The sequence below is a fragment of the Chlorocebus sabaeus genome, chromosome 27 (genome assembly GCF_047675955.1).
Source record: "Chlorocebus sabaeus isolate Y175 chromosome 27, mChlSab1.0.hap1, whole genome shotgun sequence".
NCBI lineage: Eukaryota > Metazoa > Chordata > Mammalia > Primates > Cercopithecidae > Chlorocebus > Chlorocebus sabaeus.
The window spans coordinates 1,472,386-1,481,758 of NC_132930.1; the positions used below are offsets into that span (position 1 = coordinate 1,472,386).

General features: G+C 42.1%; 1 non-coding gene and 1 pseudogene across 1 annotated transcript; one reads left to right on the forward strand and one right to left on the reverse strand.

Annotated features, from left to right (window-relative positions):
- Nucleotides 1-226: 226 nt before the first annotated feature.
- LOC119627762 (small nucleolar RNA SNORA70) lies at nucleotides 227-368 on the reverse strand (annotated as a pseudogene).
- Nucleotides 369-3,666: 3,298 nt separating this feature from the next.
- LOC119627824 (U6 spliceosomal RNA) lies at nucleotides 3,667-3,769 on the forward strand. Its single transcript, XR_005244047.2, has one exon. It is a non-coding gene; the product is annotated as a U6 spliceosomal RNA (small nuclear RNA).
- The last annotated feature ends 5,604 nt before the right edge of the window (nucleotides 3,770-9,373 follow it).

The window sequence follows — 9,373 nt, forward strand, 5'->3', positions numbered from 1 at the left end:
TTTGAAATATGGATCTTCTAGCTGCTAGGGAACTTGAACTTGGTCCTGTGTGGGGTCTTAATCACATACTCCTTGTTCTGCAGCTTGGTGCAGATGAACATGAATGACTTGGCCAATGTGGACCTTTCCTCCCATGCCCTGGGGCTTTCAAAGGCACCCTGCATACCTGTCTAGAGCCTAGACTGGAAACATCATCAGGTCAGGGACATGAATGTCCATTGGAAAGGGCTGTCTCCAAGGCTCCTTAGGGCAACGCATACAACATACAAGCAACAGGGTGCACACACTACCGAGAAGGCTGCTCTTCACAGCCATGGCACACCGGGCCCTTACAAGGAAAGGAACATGATCGGCTTAACTGACTATAGAAAATAATATTTTTAAATATCTTTCTAATCATGGCAGCATCATGCTACAATCATTAATATTTCAAGGCAAAATATGCCCTTAAGTTGCGGTTCCTCATTAATGATAATGGATGTGAATACAACTTGCAAGCCATCTCCTTGATAATTTTGACTGACTAAATAATTTTGTCAGACTTTTCCTCAAATCTCATTTGACCCTTACTGTTTTTGCCTTTCAATGTGGGTATCAAAGAGTTTTTTCTAGGAGTAGCACTGTCTGCTCTATCTTTTTGTTGTTGCTGTTGTAGTTGTTTATTTGTTTGTACTCATGTTATTGTTTTTACCTCAATCCATGGTTTCTTTGCAGGAAATCTTTTTGAGTCATTTGTCTGTTTTTATAAGAGTTAATTTAATTAAAATTAGAGACTGTTGTCGAAAAAACAGTTATGACAATATAGCTGACCATACATAAACTGTAATGCATCACACTGTGCTGAAAGAAAGAGTGAGGAAACCACCATCAACCCATCTTTTCTGGAACTCCCACTCTTCCCTCGGGTGCCTCTGTGTATGGTACAACCACCACACAAAGCCAGGTGACATCTGGATAAAGGGAGGGTGTCATTGTCGATCCATATATTGACTTTCATAATGCTTCTGGGAAGCATGTGCCATACTCTGTAGAACTCTAATATAAGTAGCTGAGGCCAGGCGCAGTGGCTCACGCCTGTAATCCCATCTGTTTGGGAGGCTGAAACAGGTGGATTGCTTGAGTCCAGGAGTTTGAGCCCAGCCTGGGCGACATGGTTTCATGTTTTTTGTAGAGAAACTCCATCTCTACAAAAAAAAAAAAAAAAAAAAAAAAAAAAAAAAAATTAGCTGGGCATAGTGGCGCACGCCTGTAGTCCCAGCTCCTCAGGAGGCAGAAGCGAGAGGATCACTTCAGCCTGAGAGGTCCAGGCTGCAGTGAGCTGTGATTGTGCCACTGCACTCCAGCCTGGGCAACAGAACAAGAACCTGTTTCCAAAAAAATAAAATAAAGTAAGAAGAAAGAAAAAAATAAGTATCTGAAATGCAAGTTTCTAAAAAGGCTTTTACATGAGCAATCAGTTTAGGTATGTGGCAAAATCTATTCTAATAATGTTGCCATTACAAAACAAATTACAAAGAAACTGAAGCCAGAAAGCCTAATCCCATAGACGGTTTTTGGAAACTGGGACCAGAAACCAGATAGTCTGAGTCTCGGGCCAACACACTTTCCATTACACCATGAGATTATGAATGAGTGAACTTAGAAATTTCATGACCGAATTAAGTCCTGCTGGCCTCCCTTCAGCATGCTGTGCCCTGTGATGAGGGGGAAAGACACAAGCCAAGAACAGGGAGAAGCCAGGAGGTAACAGGTCCAGCCCTGGATGAGGATTTTTAGTTCCCTCCAAGATAATTATAAAGAAAAGATATTTATTTATAAGAAAACATTGAAAGAATACAAGAAACTACTAGAAGTGGTTACCTTTAGGAGTGGGGTGAGGGTGGCAGGAAGGTAGTGGACAAAAATAGGGCTGGGGACCAGACTTCACAGTTCATACCTTATATATAGCTCTAATTTCTTTTTTCTTTTCTTTTTTTTTTTTTTTTTTTTTTTTTTGTAGAGGGAATCTTGCTCTGTTGCCCAGGCTGGAGTGCAGTGGTACAATCTCCACTCACTACAACCTCCACTTCCAGGGTTCAAGCAACTCTCCCATTTCAACCTCCTGAGTAGCTGGGATTACAGGTGCACTCCACCATGTCTGGCTAATTTTTGTATTTTTAGTAGAGATGGGGTTTCACCATGTTGGCCAGGCTTATCTAGAACTCCTGAACTCAAGTGATCCACCCGCCTCGTCCCCTCAAAGTGCAGGGATTTCATGCGCGAGCCTCTGCACCCAGCCTAGCTCTGATTTTTGAGCCAGGCTAGTGTATTACCTATAGAAAGGTATTTATAAAGGTCATGGTTTGCCTCCCATTGTATCTCTAGCTGTATGTCTCACTGAAAAGGATATTCAGATAGAAGAACCTTTAGAAGGTTCTTCTGAACAGAGTTATGCGTGCCTTCTCTACCAGAAGTTCAAGGATATTATTAATATGGTTTGGATTTGTGTCCCTGCCCAAATCTCATGTCGAATTGTAATCCCCAATGTTGGAGGAGGGACCTAATGGGAGGTGATTGGATCATGGAGGCAGCTTCCCCTATGCTGTTCTTGTGATCGTGAGTTCTCCCAATTTCTGGTTGTTTAAAAGCATGTAGCCCTTTCCCCTTCACTCTCTTTTCCTCCTGCTCCAGCCATGAGGATGTGCTGGCTTCCCCTTAGCCTTCTGCCACGATTGTAATGTGTCTGAGGCCTCTCAAGCCATGCAGGGTCATGAGCCAATTAAACCTCTTTTCTTCATAAATTACCCAGTCTCAGGTATTCCTTTATAGCAGTGTGAGAATTGACTAATATATTATATTCAGGGCTACATTGATTATATTGATATATATTGATTATATTCAAGAACAGTCAGCCAGGAAGATGTCTGGTGTGGCGACCTGTAAGAAATGATAAAATGTTCCTGGAAACGTAATAAGATGAAGGCAATTATAGTTCCCTCCTGTACTGGTAAAGTTCAATCAGGGAAGCAAGACCATTATGAGCACTATGGGGTAAGTTATTTATTATGGAGTTAAACTTTCCACAATCTGGGGAAAAGCTGAGGAAGAAAGGTCTGAAAAGCACCAGAAAAAAGTCACTAATCAACCCTGGAGCTGGTGAACAAGTCGAGGCTTGCTGGATGTGAGGTGCAACTGACTGCTGGAGGGCAGCCATGAAGGCGCTGGCATACAAGTCTATGGAAGGCTCTTTGTGGCTTCCACCTCTGTGAGTTCACAGCAGAGCATCTTATGGTGGGCCTGGTTCATGGCTGATCAGTAGGGCCAGCAGTCAGGAAGAGCTGGACATTGAGTGGGAAAAATTGAAGACAAGGTGGCACCCACAGGCACTGTTTTGGTTTTGTTGTTGTTATTGTTGTTGTTGTTTTGAGACGGAGTTTCGCTCTTGTCACCAGGCTGGAGTGCAATGCTATGATCTTGGCTCACGGCAACATCTGCCTCCCGTGTTCAAGCAATTCTAGTGCCTCAGCCTCTGAAGTAGCTGGGATTACAGGCGCCTTGCCTTGGACTCCCAAAGTGCTGGGATTACAGGCGTGAACCACCTCTTCTGGCCCCCACAAGCACTGTTAACCACACCTACCAATCATGGCCTTCAAAGTGCAATGGCTGCTGCTTCATTCCTGATCTCAAATTTCACACAAGGCACTCACTTCAAAATTGGAATGATATAGAGAACATTAGCATGGCCCCCGCATGGGGTGATGCACAAATTTATGAAGCATTCCATATTTTCAGCTTCCTTTTAATATCATGCGGTTATTTAGGTAATAAGAAATACTAAGTAATTAGCTTTAGATTTTGTAATTTTCTCCCTGAGTTTCCACTAGATCTTTACATTCTAGTAGTCAATGTATTTTCAGTGAAATGTAAAAATATTCCTGTTCTCTTTGATCAGTATTAATTTCTTGAAATCATATTGTCACTTGAATCCTGTAGCTGTCATTCATCTCTTTTATAAGCAACATTTGATTTTTGATGTGTGTAGACCAGCTCTTCTTCATTTTTTCATCACATTTTCAAGATGTGATTTTACATTTCTGCATCTTAAAAACAGTTTCGTCAAAATTCTAGATACATGCTACTAATTTATGTACCTACACATGTGACCTTTGTGAACAGAAATTGCCATGTCCAATCTGTGTTTATACACAATTTTCTGGTTATATACTCCTTAGATCTGTGGATTCAAGTTACTGAAGTGAATACCGTTAAAATCCTAGGCCATGTTAATTGATTATACATGTTTAGAATGTTAAACAAACAGGCCAGGCCCAGTGGCCTGTAATCCCAGCAACTTGGGAGGCCAAGGCAAGCAAATCGCTTGAGGCCAGGAGTTCGAGGCCAGCCAGGCCAACATGGTGAAACACCATCTCCATTAAAAATACAAAAAATAGTTGGATGTGGTAGCACACGTGCCTATAATCCCAGCTACTTGGGTGGCATGGAGGTTGCAGTGAGCGGAGATCGTGCCACTGCACTCCAGCGTGGGTGACAAACAAACAAAATCACACAAGTTTCTCTTGTGGCAACTATAACTTTGAACCATACGAGGTATCTCTGTATCTAAGTTATCTGGGAAATGTAATTCCAATTTAGCTACCTTGACATTGTACAAAGACCCCATGGCTCATCACAGGGACAAATGCAGTGTGGCTAAAAGCAACTTTGATAAGCTGCTTGGGATGGAGTGTAAGACATTCAAGACTCCAGCTCCAGCTTCAATTAACAATGACTACACTTCCTTCTAAGGATGTGGGGCTGTCTGCCTTCACGGCTTCGGCTCTGTGGGTGAAATATGCAGGTTTGGAGCTAGACCTGAATTGCTGAGGACTGTGGAGGAGAGGCAGCAAGGTGCCCCCAGCAGCTCAATGTTGCTTTTGCTGGCAGAGGGCTCAGTTTTGCTAGAAATAAACCTAGAATCATTTGCAGAAAGTAAACTTAGAGGCTGGGTGTGGTGGCTCACACCTGTAATCCCAGCACTTTGGGAGACCAGGGTGGGTGGATCACCTGAGGTCAGGAGTTCGAGACTAGCCTGACCAACGTGGTAAAACCCCGTCTCTACTAAAAATACAAAAATGAGCCAGGCATGGTGGTGGGTACCTGTAATCTCAGCTACTTGGGAGGCTGAGACAGGAGAATCACTTGAATCCAGAAGGCAGAGGTTGCTAGCAGGTAGAGGTTGCAGTGAGCCGAGAATCATGCCACTGCAACTCTAGCCTGAGCAATGGAGTAAGACTCTGTCTCAAGAAAAAAATAAAAGTCAGAGTTTAGCAAGCCATAGAGGCACCAGCATGCCCCCATTGTGTAGTTTTTCTTTAACATTTTTCAGATGCGCAAGTATAGACTGAAAACACTCCAGCCCTCGTCATGGCTAAGCTTCTGTTCCTGGAATGTAGCCAGATGGACTCATTAAATTCAGATTTGAATCTTCTGGAACTATGACTTGAAATGTCTACAAGTCCCTAGAAGCAGCAGCTTCATCTCCTGTAGTGTGTACTGCTATGTCCTGCCCTGATTCCCTTCCCCAGGCCACCTCCAGCTACTGCCAGTGACTCACAACTGCCCCTGCTAATGAGAACTGCCCTTGGCCAATGGGAGCCACCTCCCCCAAGAGACCCCTGCCAATGACTGGCTGATGTGTGGAAACAAGAAGCCCTCAAGGGGGAACTCACTGTGGTGCAGTCCACACTCCAGTGCTCCTCCTGGGGCTAGGCTGTACCTGCCGGGGCCACATCCTTACTTAGCTCTTCTGCTCTCTCTTCCTTTCTTCCCTCGTTTTTTCCTGAGAACACATCCTCAGGAAATCAATGGTATCTGAATTCCTGTCTTAGGTTCTACTTCTAAGGAGTCCCAATCTACGATCCCTCTCTATTGTATTCTCCTCCCCAGCCACACTGCCCACTTGCCAGTCCTAGAAGCGAGGCATGTGCCAACCTCAGGGCCTTTGCACTTGCCATTCCTTCTGCCTGGCAAAGCTTTCCACCAAATATCTGAGTGACTGACTCCCTCAGCTCCTTCAGATCTTTACTTAAATGCTAGTTTTTCATCAAGATCTTGTTTTGGATGTTTTTTTAACAACTCATTTAAAACTACAAACCCATCCAACACTCCTTTATCCCTTTCTTGTTCTTGTACCATTTAGTATAATAACAGCAAGTACTTATGTAGTGCTTAAAGTGTGCCGGTCACAGTTCTAAGTGTTTAACACTGATTAAATGTAATCCTCACGAAAAATCTCAAAAGATTTTATTAACCCAAATTTACTGATGAGGAAACCGAGGCACAGAGAGGTTAAGAACTTCCTCAAAGGCCATAAAGCTTGTAAGTGATGGTGCCAGGCTTTGACCCCAGGCTGTCTGGCTCCAACACTGTGTCACTACACTGCACTATCACATTCACTGACTTTATTTATTTATTTGCTTATTTACTTATTTGTGTTGATTAATGTGTATCTCCTTCCACTAAAATATAAGCTCCTTGAGGATACAGATTTTTGTCTTCTTGGTCCACTGCTGTGTCCCACAGCACCTAGAGAAGTCTGGGTACCATACTCAGCCCTCAAATATTTATTAAACTGTGTACCTTCTGTGTCCTCAAGCCCTTCTTCTTTCTGGATTCAAGAGAGAAAACAAATTATTATAAAGTGGATTGGTTCTTCTACTTTTAGCCAATGTTCAGATTGATAAAATAAGAACCTCTTCCTTCCCATCTTGATTGAGCTCTGTAACAAATTGGATGCAATATTTCATGACTCACAGTGATAATGTTTAAATATCTGGCTTCCATTGTATAACCATGAGTGCCATGCAGCCATGTTATTGCTGGCTGAGATAACGATCTCTAGCATTCTGATTACCAGAGTTTGCAGTGATGTTGTCAAGTTTTTTTACCAGAGACAATCGAAACTGAGAGAAGACCTGTGTGAATCTAAGCAGAAAGTTCATGGCCAAAGTCATTTATTCACACAGTCTAGTACTGTTTGTTGGGACTTCAGGGAACTCCCAAAATAGCATCACATCCAAGTTCTGAACCACCTGAGAAATAGGCTCAAAAAATAAGATGCATGGAAATCAAAATATCATGTTTACTACTAAGAAAGCTGATACTGCAGAAAATGGCTTAGATTTAAGAGCCAACTGGGTTTGCTAACACTGAACCCCCAAACTAGACAAACTTGCCTATGGATGGCCACAGACCTCCCCAGGGAAGGCCCTGACCCTGTAAATCTACAGCATGGAGGAGTAAAAGCAGACACATCTTTTCTACAGGTTTCCAGCTCCCACGAGGACTCAAGAGGACACATTTTATCTTCAGGTCAACAGCTCTCAAGAGGAATTGAGAGGAAAGGGCTGCCATTCTATCCAACTTCTCCTATGCACTCACCAGTTAGACAGGTCACTGCATATTCCCAAAAAACAAAGAAGAGGAGCAAAAAAGAAAGAGCAATGCTAGGCATGTCACACTTACGGATACTCCTTCAAATGAAAGGAATCGTCAATAGTGGGCATTTTATTTCACAGCAAAATGGGCAGTTGGACTACTAAAGGAACTAAAGTTACATTTTTACTTTATGAATGTGGTGTCACCAAATATCTAATAGTTAGATTCTTATGATTACCGCTTTGTTTCTTAGTTATCAGAGCTAAAGCTGTATTGAAACTGTAGCATTATACAGTTAGGGGTAAAACTTCAAAGATAATCAGTCAACTGCTCTCCTTAATGCAGATGGCAAAACAGAAGGGTTTGTCCCATAACAAAAATCTAGGCAGGTCAGAACCAGAACTACATCCCTGTTTATTCTCAGCCCAAATCTTTTATCCATCCAATGGCTGTTTTCAGCTTGTTATCAAATTGTCTCTAGTGTCAAGAAAGAGAGGAAAAGGAAACCTTTCACTAACAGAAAGCAAAAACATAGCATACATGTCTATTTCACAGCCAAGATGACAGGGTGGCGCTAAGAAGATGAGGTGTTCAAGAATACAGAAATCATTTCTCTAAATGATGTAAAATAAGGGCTTCATTAGCTTTCACTGTACTTTTCATGATTTGATACCTTGCACTAAAATTTCCCGTCAGTCTAAGTTCATGTGCTGTAGCTAGCTAAGTCTCTCTGTTTTGGGAGAACTTGCTTTTTATTTTCATTGAAGTCAAGAAAACTAGATAGTTCTCTACATAAACATAAACTACAGTATCCTAATGATTTTTGTGTTATATTATTTACACATAGCTCAAACATCCTGGGCAATTTTTTAACTCCTACATATGAATCATATTGTAGCTTTTTTCCCAATGAATGATAGAAGAATTTAGTGCTAGTCTCAGTATCTCAGAGGAGAGGGAAATCTTATTTCAAGATTCTTTCACTTTCTAGGCCAGGCACGGTGGCTCATGCCTGTTATCCCAGCACTCTGGGAGGCCTAGGCGGGTGGATCACTTGAGGTCAGGAGTTCGAGACCAGCCTGGCCAACATGGTGAAGCCCCATCTCTACTACTAAAAATACAAAAATTAGCCAGAGGTGGTGATGTGCGGCTGTAATCCCAGCTACTCGGGAGGCTGAGGCAGGAGCATTGCACGAACCCAGGAGGCGAAGGTTGCAGTGAGCCGAGATTGTGCCACTGCACTTCAGCCTGGACGATAGAGCAAGACTCCATAAAAAAAAAATAATAAAAATAAAAAGATTATTTCACTTTCTATAATGCAATATGTATGCATAAGAGCTTTAAAATAGGGCACAATGGCCGGGCATGGTGGCTCATGCCTGTAATTCCAGCAGTTTGGGAGGTGGAAGAGGGTGGATCGCCTGAGGTCAGGAGTTTGAGACCAGCCTGGTCAACATGGTGAAACTCTGTCTCTACTAAAATACAAAAATTAGCCAGGTGTGGTAGTACATGCCTGTAATCCCAGCTTCTCCAGAGGTGGAGGCATGAGAATTGCTTGAACCCGGGAGGCAGAGGTTGCAGCAAACCAAGATGGTGATACTGCACTTCAGCCAGGACAACAGAGCAAGATTCTGTCTCAAAAAAATAAAATAAAATAAGGCACAAATATAAAGATCAGGAATAACTGGGTTTGAAAATTAAAATAAGGAATTCAGTAGAACTATACAGTATGATAATAGTAATGGTTTTGATTTTATATATCCATGGTTACTGCTGAAGGTATTTCATTTCTTTGTTTATCCCCATACTTTTCAATTATGAAAAGCTAGTGCTATATTTCAAATTATAGAAAGTTTACATAGATACAGAAACTAAAGATAAATCTCAACTGTTTTAAAATTTCTTATTGAACTCTTGCCTGTAACTTAATAAGTTACATCCAACCCATGAATTGTGG